General features: G+C 38.7%; 1 pseudogene; it reads right to left on the bottom strand.

The window, feature by feature from the left end:
- Positions 1–7,746: 7,746 nt before the first annotated feature.
- Positions 7,747–8,422, bottom strand: LOC112671935 (60S ribosomal protein L19-like; annotated as a pseudogene).
- Positions 8,423–18,686: the final 10,264 nt, after the last annotated feature.

Genomic DNA, 18,686 nt, shown 5'->3' with positions numbered 1-18,686 from the left:
ACAGCGCAGGCCCCAGGGCACAGGGTGCCGGGACACAGCCCAGGATCCGGCCTCCCCCCGGGACAGGCAGAGGCCGCGAGGGCCCAGGAGAGTAAGGACGCTCCTGCCCGGAGCTGAACAGATCAGCGGCCCGGCCCCGGAGCCTCCAGGCCCTGCAGACAGAGAGCTCTGTAGTTCCTGCGGGAGCTGAATCCAGGGCTCCAGAGCTGGCCGCCGCCACTGTGGTTGTTCCTCTTGGGGCCTCACAGGGTAAACAACCCCCACTGAGCCCTGCACCAGGCAGGGGGCAGAGCAGCTCCCCCAAGTGCTAACACCTGAAAATCAGCACAACAGGCCCCTCCCCCAGAAGACCAGCCAGACAGACAAGTTCCAGGGGAACTCAAGGGACTTAAAGTATACAGAATCAGAAGATACTCCCCCGTGTTTTTTTTTTTTCTGTTTTCTTTTTGCTTTCTGTTCACTTCCCCCACCCTTTTTTTCCTTTCTTTCTTTTTCTTTCTCTTTTTCTTTTTTCTTCCTTTTTTCTTTTTTCTTTTTCTCTTTTCTTTCCTTCTTGCTCTCCTCTCTTTTTCTCTTTTGCCCAATACAACTTGTTTTTGGCCATTCTGCACTGAGCAAAATGACTAGAAGGAAAACCTCACCTCAAAAGAAAGAATCAGAAACAGTCCTCTCTCCCACAGAGTTACAAAATCTGGATTACAATTCAATGTCAGAAAGCCAATTCAGAAGCACTATTATACAGCTACTGGTGGCTCTAGAAAAAAGCATAAAGGACTCAAGAGACTTCATGACTGCAGAATTTAGAGCTAATCAGGCAGAAATTAAAAATCAATTGAATGAGATGCAATCCAAACTAGAAGTCCTAATGACGAGGGTTAGCGAGGTGGAAGAATGAGTGAGTGACATAGAAGACAAGTTGATGGCAAAGAGGGAAACTGAGGAAAAAAGAGACAAACAATTAAAAGACCATGAAGATAGATTAAGGGAAATAAACAACAGCCTGAGGAAGAAAAACCTACGTTTAATTGGGGCACCGAAAGGGACAGAGGGCCAGAATATGTATTTGAGCAAATCATAGCTGAAAACTTTCCTAATCTGGGAAGGGAAACAGGCATTCAGATCTAAGAAATAGAGAGATCCCCCCCTAAAATCAATAAAAACCGTTCAACACGTCGACATTTACTAGTTAAGCTTGCAAATTCCAAAGATAAAGAGAAGATCCTTAAAGCAGCAAGAGACAAGAAATCCCTGACTTTTATGGAGAGGAGTATTAGGGTAACAGCAGACCTCTCCACAGAGACCTGGCAGGCCAAAAAGGGCTGGCAGGATATATTCAGGGTCCTAAATGAGAAGAACATGCAACCAAGAATACTTTATCCAGCAAGGCTCTCATTCAAAATGGAAGGAGAGATAAAGAGCTTCCAAGACAGGCAGCAACTGAAAGAATATGTGACCTCCAAACCAGCTCTGCAAGAAATTTTAAGGGGGACTCTTAAAATTCCCCTTTAAGAAGAAGTTCAGTGGAACAGTCCACAAAAACAAGGACTGAATAGATATCATGATGACACTAAACTCATATCTTTCAATAGTAACTCTGAACGTGAACGGGCTTAATGACCCCATCAAAAGGCACAGGGTTTCAGACTGGATAAAAAAGCAGGACCCATCTATTTGCTGTCTACAAGAGACTCATTTTAGACAGAAGGACACCTACAGCCTGAAAATAAAAGGTTGGAGAACCATTTACCATTCAAATGGTCCTCAAAAGAAAGCAGGGGTAGCCACCTTATATCAGATAAACTAAAATTTACCCCGAAGACTGTAGTGAGAGATGAAGAGGGACACTATCTCGTACTTAAAGGGTCTATCCAACAAGAGGGCTTAACAATCCTCCATATATATGCCCCGAATGTGGGAGCTGCCAAATATTTAAACCAATTAATAACCAAAGTGAAGAAATACTTAGATAATAATACACTTATACTTGGTGACTTCAATCTAGCTCTTTCTACCCTCGGTAGCTCTTCTAAGCACAACATCTCCAAAGAAACAAGAGCTTTAAATGATACACTGGACCAGATGGATTTCACAGATATCTACAGAACTTTACATCCAAACTCAACTGAATACACATTCTTCTCAAGTGCACATGGAACTTTCTCCAGAATAGACCACATACTGGGTCACAAATCGGGTCTGAACTGATACCAAAAGATTGGGATCATCCCCTGCATACTCTCAGACCATAATACCTTGAAATTAGAACTAAATCACAAGAAGAAGTTTGGAAGGACCTCAAACACGTGGCAGTTAAGGACCATCCTGCTAAAAGATGAAAGGGTCAACCAGGAAATTAAGGAAGAATTAAAAAGATTCATGGAAACTAATGAGAATGAAGATACAACCTTTTAAAATCTTTGGGATGCAGCAAAAGCAGTCCTAAGGGGGAAATACATCGCAATACAAGCATCCATTCAAAAACTGGAAGAACTCAAATACAAAAGCTAACCTTACACATAAAGGAGCTAGAGAAAAAACAGCAAATAGATCCTACAGCCAGCAGAAGAAGAGAGTTAATAAAGATTCGAGCAGAACTCAATGAAATCGAGACCAGAAGAACTGTGGAACAGATCAACAGAACCAGGAGTTGGTTCTTTGAAAGAATTAATAAGGTAGATAAACCATTAGCCAACCTTATTAAAAAGAAGAGAGAGGAGACTCAAATTAATAAAATCATGAATGAGAAAGGAGAGATCACTACCAACACCAAGGAAATACAAACGATTTTAAAAACATATTATGAACAGCTATACGCCAATAAATTAGGCAATCTAGAAGAAATGGACACATTCCTGGAAAGCCACAAACTACCAAAACTGGAACAGGGAGAAATAGAAAACCTGAATAGGCCAATAACCAGGGAGGAAATTGAAGCAGTCATCAAAAACCTCCCAAGACACAAAAGTCCAGGGCCAGATGGCTTCCCAGGGGAATTCTATCAAACATTGAAAGAAGAAACCAAACCATACCTATTCTCCTAAAGCTGTTTGGAAAGATAGAAAGAGATGGAGTACTTCCAAATTCGTTCTATGAGGCCAGCATCACCTTAATTCCAAAACCAAAGACCCCACCAAAAAAGAGAATTACAGACCTATATCCCTGATGAACATGGATGCAAAAATTCTCAACAAGATACTGGCCAATAGGATCCAACAGTACATTAAGAAAATTATTCACCATGATTAAGTAGGATTTATCCCCGGGACACAAGGCTGGTTCAACATTCGTAAAACAATCAATGTGATTCATCATATCAGCAAGAGAAAGACCAAGAACCATATGATCCTCTCATTAGATGCAGAGAAAGCATTTGACAAAATACAGCATCCATTCCTGATCAAAACTCTTCAGAGTGTAGGGATAGAGGGAACATTCCTCAACATCTTAAATGCCTTACAGCAAATATCATTCTCAATGGGGAAGCACTGGAAGTCTTTCCCCTAAGATCAGGAACAAGACAGGGATGTTCACTCTCACCATGCTAATCAACAGAGTACTGGAAGTCCTAGCCTCAGCAATCAGACAACAAAAAGACATTAAAGGCATTCAAATTGGCAAAGAAGAAGTCAAACTCTCCCTCTTCGCCAATGACAAGATACTCTACATAGAAAACCCAAAAGACTCCACCCCAAGATTGCTAGAACTCATACAGCAATTTGGTAGCGTGGCAGGATACAAAATTAATGCCCAGAAATCAATGGCATTTCTATACACTAACAATGAGACTGAAGAAAGAGAAATGAAGGAGTCAATCCCATTTACAATTGCACCCAAAAGCATAAGATACCTAGGAATAAACCTAACCAAAGAGGTAAAGATCTATACCCTAAAAACTACAGGACACTTCTGAATGAAATTGAGAAAGACACAAAGAGATGGAAAAATATTCCATGCTCATGGACTGGCAGAATTAATATTGTGAAAATGTCAATGTTACCCAGGGCAATTTACACGTTTAATGCAATCCCTATCAAAACACCATGGACTTTCTTCAGAGAGGTAGAACAAATTATTTTAAGATTTGTGTGGAATCAGAAAAGACCCCGAAAAGCCAGGGGAATTTTAAAAAAGAAAACCATATCTGGGGGCATCACAATGCCAGATTTCAGGTTGTGCTACAAAGCTGTGGTGATCAAGACAGTGTGGTACTGGCACAAAAACAGACATATAGATCAATGGAACAGAATAGAGACCCCAGAATGGACCCTGAACTTTATGGTCAACTAATATTCGATAAAGGAGGAAAGACTATCCACTGGAAGAAAGACAGTCTCTTCAATAAATGGTGCTGGGAAAATTGTACATCCACATGCAAAAGAATGAAACTAGACCACTCTCTTGCACCATACACAAAGATAAACTCAAAATGGTTGAAAGATCTAAATGTGAGACAAGATTCCATCAAAATCCTAGAGGAGAACACAGGCAACACCCTTTTTGAACTCAGCCACAGTAACTTCTTGCAAGATACATCCATGAAGGCAAAAGAAACAAAAGCAAAAATGAACTATTGGGACTTCATCAAGATAAGAAGCTTTTGCACAGCAAAGGATACAGTCAACAAAACTAAAAGACAACCTACAGAATGGGAGAAGATATTTGCAAATGACGTATCAGATAAGGGCTAGTTTCCAAGATCTATAAAGAACTTATTAAACTTATTAAACTCAACACCAAAGAAACAAACAATCCAATCATGAAGTGGGCAAAAGACATGAAGAGAAATCTCACAGAGGAAGACGTAGGCATGGCCAACACGTACATGAGAAAATGCTCTGCATCACTTGCCATCAGGGAAATACAAATCAAAACCACAATGAGATACCACCTCACACCAGTGATAATGGGGAAAATTAAGAAGGCAGGAAATAAAAATGTTGGAGAGGATGTGGAGATAGGGGAACCCTCTTACACTGTTGGTGGGAATGTGAACTGGTGCAGCCACTCTGGAAAACTGTGTGGAGGTTCCTCAAAGAGTTAAAAATAGACCTGCCCTACGACCCTGCACTGTTGGGGATTTACCCCAAAGATTCAGATGCAATGAAAGCCGGGACACCTGCACCCCAATGTTTCTAGCAGCAATGTCCGCAATAGCCAAACTGTGGAAGGAGCCTTGATGTCCATTGACAGATGAATGGATAAAGAAGATGTGGTTTATGTATACAATGGAATATTACTCAGCCATTAGAAACGACAAATACCCACCATTTGCTTCAACGTGGATGGAACTGGAGGGTATTATGCTGAGTGAAGTAAGTCAATCGGAGAAGGACAAACATTATATGTTCTCATTCATTTGGGGAATATAAATAACAGTGAAAGGGAATATAAGGGAAGGGAGAAGAAGTGTGTGGGAAATATCAGAAAGGGAGACAGAACATAAAGACTCCTAACTCTGGGAAACAAACTAGGGGTGGTGGAAGGGGAGGAGGGCAGGGGGTGGGGGTGAATGGGTGACGGGCACTGAGGGGGGCACTTGACGGGATGAGCACTGGATGTTATTCTGTAAGTTGGTAAATTGAACACCAATAAAAAATAAATTTATTATATAAAAAAAGAAATCTGTGTTATAGTAATCAAACCCTCTAGTTACTTTATAGGTATTATTTCATTAATCTTCGTAAAAACCTTACAGAAGAGGGATCACTATTGGTTTTTTAATAGATGAATAAACCAAGGCTCTGAGAAGTGAGATAATTGCCAAAAGGTCCCACAGATATTGGAGGAAACTTGTACACATCTATCTGTCTTTAAAGTCAATGATATTCTTGCAGAATATTACTCTGCCACCTTTTGTTGTTTTGGACACCTTCCTTTTCCTGATCTTATAACCTACCAGATGTCAAACATATAGAATCTACTTCATAAATAGCTTCTGTATCTGCTCTTTCCACTCTCCCTTTTTTTGTCCCTCCTCTCTTCCTTTCTCCTGTCTCCTATACCCTCTCTCTTAATTTAAATAAAATCTACATACAATGAAATGCACCCATCTTAAATAAACAACTCAGTGAGTTTTCATGAATGTATATAGGATACTTCTATCTCTCTAAATCAATATATAAAGCATTTCCATCACTTTGAATGTTTTTTCATTTCCACTTTCAATTAATCCTTGGCTCCCATAGGCAACCATGCATATGTTTTCTGTTACTATAATAGATTAGTTTTCTTGTTTTCGAATCTCAAATAGATGGAATAACACAGTGTATACTCTTTGGGGTTCTACTTATTTTGGTCATATAATGTTTTCTATATTCTACATATCGTTATGTATATCACATATTTTATTCCCTTTTTTCGTAACAGATTTATTGATATATAATTCACATACCATAGAATTTACCCATATAAGTGTATAATTCACTGGTTTTTAGTCTACTCACAGAGTTGTACAAACATCACCACAATTGATTTTAGAACATTTTCATTAGTCCCAAAAGAAACACTGTACCCTTTAGCCACAACACTTCAGCTCCCTATTGCTCCTGCCACCAGCCCTAAGCAATCATAATCTATTTTATATATCTATAGATTTGTCTATTATGGATCTTTCATATAAATGGAATCATAAAATATGTGTTTTTATTGTGGCTGACTTTATCCACTTAGTATAATGTTTTCAAGATTCATCCATTTTGTAGTATGTATCAGTACTTCATTCCTTTTTATGGCCAAATAATATTCTATTGTATGGACATAGAACATTTTGTTTATTATTTCATCTGCTGGTGAAAGCAGCATTTAGCTAAGATAAATAATGCTACTATGAATATTCATGTACACATCTTTGTGTAGACATATTTTTTAAAAAGCTTCTCTTGGCTATATACCTAAGAATGGAATTGCTCTTATAAAGTAACTTCGTGTTTACATTTAGAATAACTACCAAATTGGAGATGTCTTAATTTTTTTCTTCATTTTAAACAAATAGTTTTTGGGGCATCTGGGGCACTCAGTCAGTTGAACATCCGACTCTTGATTTCAGCTTAGGTCATCATCTCAGGGTCCTGGGGTCAAGGCCCATGTTGGGCTCCCTGCTCAGTGGGGAATCCACTTGTCTCCCTCTCCCTCTGCCCCTCCCCTCACTTTGACTCTCTCTCACTCAAAAATAAATTTAAAACATAAAATTGAAAAAGCAGTTTTACTGAATATAAATTTCTTGGTTGATTTTTTTCTTTCAGTACTTTGAATATGTCATTTCACTGCCTTCTGATCTTCATTGTTATTGATTAAAAGTCAGCTACAAGGGACCCCTTGCATATTATGATTTATTTCTCTCTTGCTGCTTTTAAGATTTTTTTCTTAGACTTTGTCATTCAGCATTTTAACTATGATGTGTGTGGGTGTAGATCTCTTTGCCTTTATTCTACTTGAACTTCATAAAGTTTCTTGAATGTGTAGGTCAATGTTTTAAATCAAATTAGGGAAGTTTTCAGTCATTATCTCTAGGTATCCTTTCTGTGGTCTCCTTCTGGTACTCCCAATACATGTATATTGGTGCACTTAATAGTATCTCACATTTCTCTTAGGTTCTGTTACCTTTTCTTCTTTCTTTTTTTTTCTGATTTCCATATTGTACAATCTCTAATGATTTATCTACAAGTTCATAAATTCTTTTTTTCTATCAGCTCCATTTACTCTTGAACCCCTGTAGTGAATTTTCTATTCTAGTTATTGTATTGTTTTGGCAGATAAAGGTTTGTTTTATTGAATTACTGATCTGATTAATGCTGAAGCCACTATGTACAGACAAGAGAGACGGAGTTTTATTTCTTGGTCTCTTCCTCCTTGGACAGAGTCTTGATGATTTCCTCCTTCTTCGCCTAGAGCCGCTCTTCATGGCACTTGCAGGCCTCCTTGGTCTTGGATCTGTGGGCCTCAGCCTGGTCAGCTAGAAGCTTCTTGCGAGCCTTGTCTGCCTTCAGCTTGTGAATGTGTTCCATGAAAATCCACGTGTTCTTGAACATGTTACCCTTCACTTTCGGGTACAGGCTATGATACATGTGGTGGTCAATTTTAGAGTCACGGTATCTTCTGAGCAGCCTGCGTAGAATTCTCATCCTTCTCATTCATGTTACCTTCTCAGGCATTTGAGCATTGGCAATACCTTTTCTCTTACCAATGCCCATATGCCTGCCCTTCTGGTGGGCCAGAGTATTTTTCTGGCACCGAGCTCGGGAATGGACAGTCACAGGCTTCCAGATAATCAGCCCATCTTTGATCAGTTTTTGTATCTGCTGACGGGAGTTTGCATTGGCAATTTCATTGGTCTCATTGGGGTCCAACCAGACCTTCTTTTTGCCACAGCAGAGGACACTGGAGGCAAGCCTCTTCTGAAGCCTGAGCATACTCATGGCTGTGGCCACAGTGCCGAAAGGCTAGTTATTGTATTTTTAACCACAGAACGTCCATTTGGTTCATTTAAAAATAATGTCTATCTCTGTTAATATTTTCTACTTAAAGAAACACTGTCATCATAGCTTCTTACTTTTTATTTTTCATTTTTTGAAGATTTTATTTATTTATTTATTTATTTATTTATTTATTTATTTATTAGAGAGAGAGAGAAAGAAAAAGGAGAGAGAACAAGCTGGGCGGGGAGAGAGTAAGACTCCCCACTGAGCAGGGAGCCTGATACAGGGCTGGAATCATGACCTGAGCTGAAGGCAGATGCTCAACTAAGCCACTGAGGTGTATCTTACCTTACTTTTTAAATCAGAGTTTCCTCTAGTTCTTTTTAAAGATTTTTATTTAGTTATTTATTTGAGAAAGAGAGAGAGAGTGTGTGAGAGGGAGCACAAGAAGGGCAGAGAGGCAGAGGGAGAGGGAGAAGCAGACTCCCTGCTGAGCAGGGAGCCCAATGCAGGGCTGACCCCAGAACCCTGGGATCACGACCTGAGCTGAAAGCAAACACTCAACTGACTGAGCCATCCAGGCACCCCAGTTTCCTCTAGTTCTTTGAATATACCTTTAATAGCTGTTTTGAAATCTGTCTGCAAAGTTTGACATCTAGGCCCCCTTAATGCCAATTTGTATTGCCTGCTTTATTTCCTGTTTAGGGGTCATAATTTCCTGTTGTTTGCATATTTTGTAATATTTTTGGAAAAATGGTTATTTTAGATAATACATCATAGCATTCCTGGCTACTGATCCCCTTCCTCCTCTGGGACTGTATTTTATTGTTTTTTGCTTGTTTTCTTGGTTATCGTTTAGTGACTTGATGTTTCAACTTCTATTTCCCCCACAGTATGCCACCTGTTAGATTATTCTTCAGAGGTAGTGTCTGCCTTCCATTCAGGGTGTAATCCTGAGTCCCGCATCAGGCTCCCTACAGGGATCCTGCTTCTCTCTCTACCTTTGTCTCTGACTCTGTCTCTTGTGAATAAATAAATAAATCTTAAAATAAAGGTTACTCCTCAGAGGCAGAGCCTTGAATAAGTTCACGGTCTCTTCAAGTGCCTGGGCTGGTCTGTCTCTATTGCTATCCCACCAAGTTGCTAGCCTCAACTAATTGCTATCTGATTGCTCTGTTGATTTTGATGTTACTCTGGGGCATAAATTGCTGTGGTCTGATCTGGTAAAAGTTGACTCTTTGTGGGAGCGAGGTGTTACCAATCTTTGTGGCTACCAGTTGTCAGGTATATTCTTCTTAGCTGTTTTTTTTTGTTTTGTTTTGTTTTGTTTTGTTTTGTTTTGTTTTGTTTGTCTTTGTTTTTTTTGCCTGTGTATCTTTGTTAAACTTCTAGATGGTATATCATTTTGCTTCTTGCTTTTAGTATTCTGGAACTGCTAGCCTCCTTTTAGTTCTCACCACCAAGATCTCCTTTGTTTTCAACAACACCGTTAGACCTGAACTTCCTCACGCTCTGTTCCAATGTCAGTTTCCTTGGACAGAGCTACAGACTGATCAGTTCTTGTGTTCTGTCTCTGCCCTGGGCAAAACCTCAGTGACAATAATGATTATTTTTTAAATTTGTATTTATTTATGATAGTCACAGAGAGAGAGAGAGAGAGAGAGAGGCAGAGACAAAGGCAGAGGGAGAAGCAGGCTCCATGCACCGGGAGCCCGACGTGGGACTCGATCCGGGTCTCCAGGTTCGCGCCCTGGGCCAAAGGCAGGCGCTAAACCACTGCACCACCCAGGGATCCCCCTCAGTGACAATATACAGCTATGGGGGCAGGGGCCATGGTCTGATTTTTCCAGAGTGGCACTACTGCTCTATGAGCAGGGCTTACAGATGGGACAGTAGCTCATTCTAACTTACCCATTTACCCTCTAAACAAGATGAAACAGGGACATCTGAGTCCCAGATTTCTCAGTCTGTCATATCTGGAGTAAAGCCTCTGCTTTATCAGCAGAGGTTGGGGTTGGGTTGGGGAAAGAGACTTGTTTTCTTGTCACTGTCTGCCCAAAATAGACATCTGCAACATGAATCTTGGAGAGATGAGAGATATTGGTGGCCTGTCCCTCCAAAGGCAAAACCACAGTACCAGAATGAGAGCAAGATGGAGAGGGAGGCTTATCTTGACTGCACATGACTAGGGTAGGAGCTGGGGTGTTGATAAGGGAGTGTGTAAGGCTCAAATACCACAGACACTTACTGTCACAACTTTTTAAAAAATAAATGTTTCTCCATTTAGTGTATATCCTTAGAACAATTTCCAGGGACTTAAATGATTGTTTTTTAAAATACTTTTCATTGGCACCTGTGTGGCTCAGTAGTTGAGCATCTGCCTTTGGCTCAGGTCATGATCCCGGGGTCCTGGGATTGAGTCCCACATCAGGATCCCCACAAGGAGCTTGCTTCTCCCTCTGCCTGTCTCTGCCTCTCTCTGTGTCTCTCATGAATAAATAAATAAAATCTTAAAAAATAAAATAAAATACTTTTCAGCAGTGAAATTGTCTTTTTCCCTGAGAAGAGGGCTCACAGCATTCCTCACATGGACATTCTGGAAATTGATCATCACCTCATTCCTTTTTATTGATCAGTAATATTCCACTGTATGAATATACCACATTATTTATGGTTCTTGCAAAACTAACCTTATTTTGACATAATTGCAGATTAACATACGGTTTTAAGAAATACAGAAAGATTTCGTGCACCTTCTACCTAGTTTCCCCCAAGGGTGACAGCATGTTAACTACAGTACAACATCATAATCAAGATTTTAGCATTGTTAGAATTCAATTTATTCAGATTTCCCCATATTTACTTGTATTCATGTGTGTCTGTCTGCCTGTGTTTAATTCCATGTAGTTTTAAAAATTCAGGTTAAATTTAGTAAACATGGAGTATATTATTATTATTATTTTCAAGGATATAATTTAGTTCATGAGTTACATATAACACCCAGTGCTCATTCCATCAAGTGCCTTCCTTAATGCCCATCACCCATCTCCCCTCCAAAACCCTCAGTTTGTTTCCTATACTACAGAGTCTCTTATGGTTTGCCTCCCTCTGTTTTTAATCTTATTACATTTTTCCTTCCCTTCTTTTTTTAATTTTTTTTTAAATTTCTGTGACTTTATTTTTTTAAATATTTTATTTCTTATTTATTCATGAGAGACACAGAGCAAGAGAGAGAGAGGCAGAGACACAGGCAGAGGGAGAAGCAGGCCCCATGCAGGGAGCCCGATGTGGGACTCGATCCCAGGTCTCCAGGATCACACACCGGGCTGCAGGCGGCACTAAACCACTGCACCGCCGGGGCTGCCCTCCTTCCCTTCTTCTATGTTCGTCTGTTTTGTTTCTTAAATTCCACATATGAGTGAAATCATATGGTATTTGTCTTTCTCTGACTGACTTGTTTCACTTAGCATAATACCCTCTAGATCCATCCATGTCATTGCAAATGGTAAGATCTCACTCTTTCTGATGACTGAGTAATATTCCATTATATATATAATATATTCCATTATATATATAATATATATAATATGTAATATTCCATTCCATATATCTCACATCTTCTTTATCCATTCATCTGTTGATGGACATCTGGGCTCATTCCATAATTTGGCTATCGTGGACATTGCTGCTATATTGGGGTGCATGTGTCCCTTCAAATCACTATTTTTGTATCCTTTGAATAAATACCTAGTAGTACAATTGCTAGGTCTTGGGTATTCTATTTTTAACTTTTTGAGAAACCTCCATACTCTTTTCCAGAGTGGCTGCACTAGTTTGCATTCCCACCAACAGTGTAATAGGATTCCCCTTTCTCCATATCCTTGCCAACACCTATTGTTTCCTGAGTTGTTAATTTTAACCATTCTTACTGGTCTGAGGTGGTATGTCAATATAGTTTTGATTTGTATTTCCCTGATGCTGAGTGATGTTGAACATTTTTTCAAGTCTCTGTTAGTCACTTGTATGTCCTCTTTGAAGAAATGTCTGTTCATGTCTTCTACCCATTTCTTTTTTTTATATAATAAATTTATTTTTTATTGGTGTTCAATTTACCAACTTACAGAATAACACCCAGTGCTCATCCTGTCAAGTGCCCCCCTCAGTGCCCGTCACCCATTCACCCCCACCCCCCGCCCTCCTCCCCTTCCACCACCCCTAGTTCGTTTCCCAGAGTTAGGAGTCTTTATGTTCTGTCTCCCTTTCTGATATTTCCCACACATTTCTTCTCCCTTCCCTTATATTCCCTTTCACTATTATTTACATTCCCCAAATGAATGAGAACCAGTCTCCAATCGACTTACTTCACTCAGCATAATACCCTCCAGTTCCATCCACGTTGAACAAATGGTGGGTATTTGTCATTTCTAATGGCTGACTAATATTCCATTGTATACATAAACCACATCTTCTTTATCCATTCATCTTTCGATGGACACCGAGGCTCCTTCCACAGTTTGGCTATTGTGGACATTGCTGCTAGAAACATCGGGGTGCAGGTGTCCCGGCGTTTCATTGCATCTGAATCTTTGGGGTAAATCCCCAACAGTGCAATTGCTGGGTCGTAGGGCAGATCTATTTTTAACTCTTTGAGGAACCTCCACACAATTTTCCAGAGTGACTGCACCAGTTCACATTCCCACCAACAGTGTAAGAGGGTTCCCCTTTCTCCGCATCCTCTCCAACATTTGTGGTTTCCTGCCTTGTTAATTTTCCCCATTCTCACTGGTGTGAGGTGGTATCTCATTGTGATTTTGATTTGTATTTCCCTGATGGCAAGTGATGCAGAGCATTTTCTCATGTGCATGATGGCCATGTCTATGTCTTCCTCTGTGAGATTTCTGTTCATGTCTTTTGCTCATTTCATTATTGGATTGTTTGTTTCTTTGGTGTTGAGTTTAATAAGTTCTTTATAGATCTTGGAAACTAGCCCTTTATCTGATAGGTCATTTGCAAATATCTTCTCCCATTCTGTAGGTTTTTTGTTGACTGTATCCTTTGCTGTGCAAAAGCTTCTTATCTTGATGAAGTCCCAATAGTTCATTTTCGCTTTCGTTTCCCTTGCTTCTGGAGATTTGTCTAGCAAGAAGTTGCTGTGGCTGAGGTCAAAGAGGTTGCTGCCTGTGTTCTCTTCTAGGATTTTGATGGATAACTGTCTCAAATTTAGGTCTTTCATCCATTTTGAATTCATTTTTGTGTATAGTATAAGTTTCATTCTTCTGCATGTGGCTGTCCAATTTTCCCAACACTATATGTTGAAGAGGCTGTCTTTTTTTCCATTGGTTATTCTTTCCTACTTTCTTGAAGATTAGTTGACCATAGAGTTGAGGACCCATTTCTGGGTTCTCTATTCTGTTCCATTGATCTATGTGTCTGTATTTGTGCCAGTACTATACTGTCTTGATGGTTACAGCTTTGTAATACAGCTTGAAGTCCAGAATTGTGATGCCTTCAGCTTTGGTTTTCTTTTTCAACATTATTTTGGCTATTCGGGGTCTTTTGTGGTTCCATACAAATTTTAGAATTGTTTGTTCCAGCTCTGTGAAAAATGCTTCTGTATTTTGATAGGGGTTGCATTGAATGTGTATATTTCTTTGGGTAGTACAGGCATTTTAATGATATTTGTTCTTCCAATCCATGAGCATAGAACGTTTCTCCATTTCTTTGTGTCTTCCTCAATTTCTTTCATAAGTGTTCTATAGTTTTCAGAGTGCAGGACTTTTACCTCTTTGACTAGATTTATTCCTAGGTATCTTATGGGATTTGGTGCAATTATAAATGGGATTTATTTCTTAATTTCCCTTTCTGCCACTTTATTGTTGGTGTATAGAAATGCAAAAGACTTCTGTGCATTGATTTTATATCCGCTGACTTTACTGAATTCCTGTATAATTTCTAGTATGTTTTTGTAAAATCTTTTGGCTTTTTTCTGCATAGAGTATCATGTTGTCTGCATAGAGTGAAAGGTTGTCTTCTTGTTTGCCTATTTGTTTGCCTTTTATTTCTTTTTGTTGTCGATTGCTGAGGCTAGGACTTCCAGTACTATGTTGAACAACAGTGGTGAGAGTTGACTTCTCTGTTGTGTTCTTGACCTTAGGAGAAAAGCTCTTAGTTTTTCCCTGTTGAGAATGATATTATGTGTGGGTCTTTTGTATATGGCCTTCATGATGTTCAGTTATGTTCCCTCTAGCCCTACATTGTGGAGGGTATTTATCAAGAAAGGATGCTATAGTTCATCAAATGCTTTTTCTCCATCTATTAGGAGGATCATATGGTTCTTATCCTATCTTTTATTAATGTCGTGTATTATGTTGATTGATTCATGGATGATGAACCACTCCTGAGGCCCAAGAATAAATCCCACTTGGTCATGGTGAATAATCCTATTAATGTACTATGGATACTATTAGCTACTATCTTCTTGAGAATTTTTGCATCTGTGTTCATCAGGGATACTGATCTGTAGTTCTCCTTTTAATGGGGTCTTTTTCTGGGTTTGAAATCAAGGTAATGCTGGCTTCATAGAATGAGTTTGGAAGTTTTCCTTCTGTTTCTATTTTTTGGGAACAGTTTCAGAAGAATAGGTATTAATTCTTCTGTAAATGTTTGGTAGAATTCCCCTGGGAAGCCATATGGCCCTGGACTCCTGTTTGTTGGGAGGTTGTGATTACTGATTTAATTTCTTTCCTGGTTATGGGTCTGTTAAGATTTTCTATTTCTTCCTGTTTCAGTTTTGGTAGTTTACATGTTTCTAGGAATTTATACATTTCTTCCTGATTGCCTAATTTGTTGGCACAGAATTGCTCATAATATTCTCTTATAATTGTTTGTATTTCTACAGTGCTGGTTGTGATCTCTCCTCTTTCATTCATGATTTTATTTATTTGGGTCCTTTTTCTTTTCTTTATGATGAATCTGGCTAGGGGTTTATCAATCTTGTTAATTCTTTCAATGAACCAGCTCCTAGTTTCATTAATCTGCTCTACTGGGTTTTTAAATTTATCATTGAATTCGGCTCTAATCTTTATTATTTCCCTTTTCCTGCTGGAATTAGGCTTTATTTGCTGTTCTTTTTCTAGCTTCTTTAGGTGTAAAGTTAGGTTGTGTATTTGAACCTTTTCTTGCTTCTTGAGATAGACTTGTATTGCCATATACTTCCCTCTTAAGACTACCTTTGCTGCATCCCAAAGGTTTTGAGCTGTCGTGTTTTCATTCTCATTTGCTTCCATGTATTTTTTTAACTTCTTTAATTTCTTGGTTGACCTATTCATTCTTTAGTAGGATGTTCTTTAACCTCCATCTATTTGTGGTCCTTCCAAATTTTTTTCTAATGGTTGACTTCAAGTTTCATAGCATTGTGGTCTGAAAATATGCATGATATGACCTCAGTCTTTTTGTACCAGTTAAGACCTAATTTGTGACCCACTACGTAATCTATTTTGGAGAATGTTCCATGTACAGTTGAAAAGAAAGTGTATTCTGCTGCTTTAGGATGAAATGAGCTGAACATATTTGTCAAGTCCATCTGGTCTGGTTTGTCATTCAAAGTCCTTGTTTCCTTGTGGATCTCTTAGATGATCTGTCCATTGCTGTGAATGGGATCTTAAAGTCCCCTACTATTATTGTATTATTATCAAGGAATTTAAGTTTCTTATTAGATTTCTATATTTGGCTGTTCCCAAGTTAGGTGCATAAATATTTACAATGGTTAGATCTTCTTGGTGGGCAGACACCTTTATTATGATATAGTGTCTTTCTTCATATCTTCTTACAGTCTTTGGTTTAAAATCTAATTTGTCTGATATAAGGATGGCTACTACAGCTTTCTTTTGATATCCATTAGCATGGTAAATGGTTCTCTCCCCTTCTGTCTCTATTTGGGAGTGTCTTTGGGTCTAAAATGAATCTCTTGTAAGCAACATATCAACGGGTCTTTTTTTTTTTAATCCATTCTGATAAACTATGTCTTTTGATGGAAACATTTAGTCCATTTACATTCAAAGTAATTATTGAAAGATATTAACTTAGTGCCATTGTATTACCTGTAATGTTGCTTTTCCTGTAGATTGTCTCTGTTCCTTTCTAGTCTTTGTTACTTTTGATCTCTCTTTCTGCTCAGTCACCTTGAATATTTCTTGCAGGGCTGGTTTAGTGTTCACAGATGCCTTTAATTTTTGTTTGTCTTAGAAACTCTTGATTTCTCCTATTCTGAATGACAGCCTTGCTGGATATAGTATTCTTGGCTGCATATTTTTCCCCTTTAGCACGTTGAATATATCATGCCAGTCCTTTCTGGCCTGCCAGCTCTCTGTAGACAGGTCTGCTGCCAGCCTTATGTGTCTAACCTTGTAGATTAAGGACCTCTGTCCCAAGCTGCTTTCAGAATTTTCTCTTTATCTTTGTTTTTTTTTTAATATTTTATTTGCTTATTTATTCATGAGAGAGAGAGAGAGAGAGAGAGAATGAGAGAAAGAGGCAGAGACACAAGCAGAGGGAGAAGCAGGCTCCTTGCAGGGAGCCCGACTACGTGGGACTCGATCCCGGCTCTCCAGGATCAGGCCCTGGGCTGAAGGTGGACTAAACCGCTGAGCCACCCGGGCTGCCCTTTCTTTATCTTTGTAATTTGCAAGTTTCACTATGATATGTCACTGTGTTGACCTATTTTTGTTAATTTTGAGGGGAGTTCTCTGTGCCTCTTGGACTTGAATGCCTATTTCCTTCCCCAGATTAGGGAAGTAATTTTTTCAAATAAAACTTCTGCCCTCCTAAAAAAACAAAACAAAACAAAACAAAACAAAACAAAACAAAAACAAAACAAAACAAAACAAAACTTCTGCCTACTTTTCCTGTTCTTTTTCTGGGACTCCTATAATATGAATGTTATTTTACTATATAAAATCACTGAGTTCCCTAAGTCTACCCTTGTGTTCTAATAGTTTTCTTTCCCCCTTCTTTTCTGCTTCATTATTTCCCATAATTTTATTGTCTGTATCACCGATTCACTCTTCTGCTTTGTTCATCCTTATTATTATGGCCTCCACTTTGTGCTGCATCTCGTTTATAATGTTTTTAATTTCAGCCTGACCAAATTTTAGTTCTATTATCTCTACAGTAAGGGATTCTCTAGTATCTTCCATGTTTTTTCCAGCTAGTATCCTTATAATCATTGTTTTAAATTCTAGTATAGACATCTTACTTTTATCTGTATTGATTAAATTCTGGGCTATGAGTACTACCTCCTGTTCTTTTGGGGTAAATTTCTCCATCTTGTCATTTTGTCAAGAAAAGAAAAGAAGAAAGAAAATGAAACAACAACAACAAAACTAGATCCTGGGTATGTTTTGGTCTGCATGTTAAAAGAAATGTCCAAAAGATGGTCACTTTTCTACCTGTAGACTTGCAGTATTTGTTTTCTCAGACCTCTGATTGATTTCTCAGGTATTTAGAATGATTTGATAACTATTTAGTTGTATTCAAGTGATGAGACAAACTTAGGGTCTCCCTACTCTCTGCAATTTTCAAAAAATGTGATCAACACTGGATTGCTTTGAAGCAAATCCTGGGCATCATATAATTTCATTCATAAATATTTTAATATGTAGCCCCCCAAAAAGGCTTAAAAAAACCAAAAGCAATACACCTTATAGCACCTAAAAATTACCACTAACTCTTTAATGTCATTAAATTTCCAGTCAATTTTCAAATTTCCTTGGTTGTCTGGTAAACTTTATTTTACCATTGGTGTATTCAAATCAGAATCCAAACAAGGTCCATGCATTGTCTCTTTCTCTCTCTCTTTTTTAGTATAGTTGACACACAATGTTACATTGGTTTCAGATGTACAACATAGTGATTTAACAAGTTTATACATTATGCTGTTTGTGTTCACCAGAAGTGTAGCTACCATCTGTCCTGGTATATCACTATTACAATATCATTGACTATATTCCTTATGCTGTGCCTTTTATTCCTTGACTTATTCATTCCATAACTGGAAGTCTTTATCTCTTACTTTTCTTTTATTTAAAAAAAACAGATTTTATTTATTTATTTGAGAGAGAGAGAGAAAGAGAGAGAGGCAGAGACATAGGCAGAGGGAAAAGCAGGCTCTCTGAAGGGAACCTGATGCAGGACTCAATCCCAGGACCCTGGGATCTCAACCTGAGCCAAAGGCAGATCCTTAGCCACTGAGCCACCCAGGTGTCCCTGTATCTC

Source organism: Canis lupus, chromosome X (genome assembly GCF_003254725.2).
Source record: "Canis lupus dingo isolate Sandy chromosome X, ASM325472v2, whole genome shotgun sequence".
Classification (NCBI taxonomy): Eukaryota; Metazoa; Chordata; class Mammalia; order Carnivora; family Canidae; genus Canis; species Canis lupus.
The sequence above is the reverse complement of the archived record's forward strand: the minus strand, read 5'-3'. Positions and strand labels throughout refer to the sequence as shown.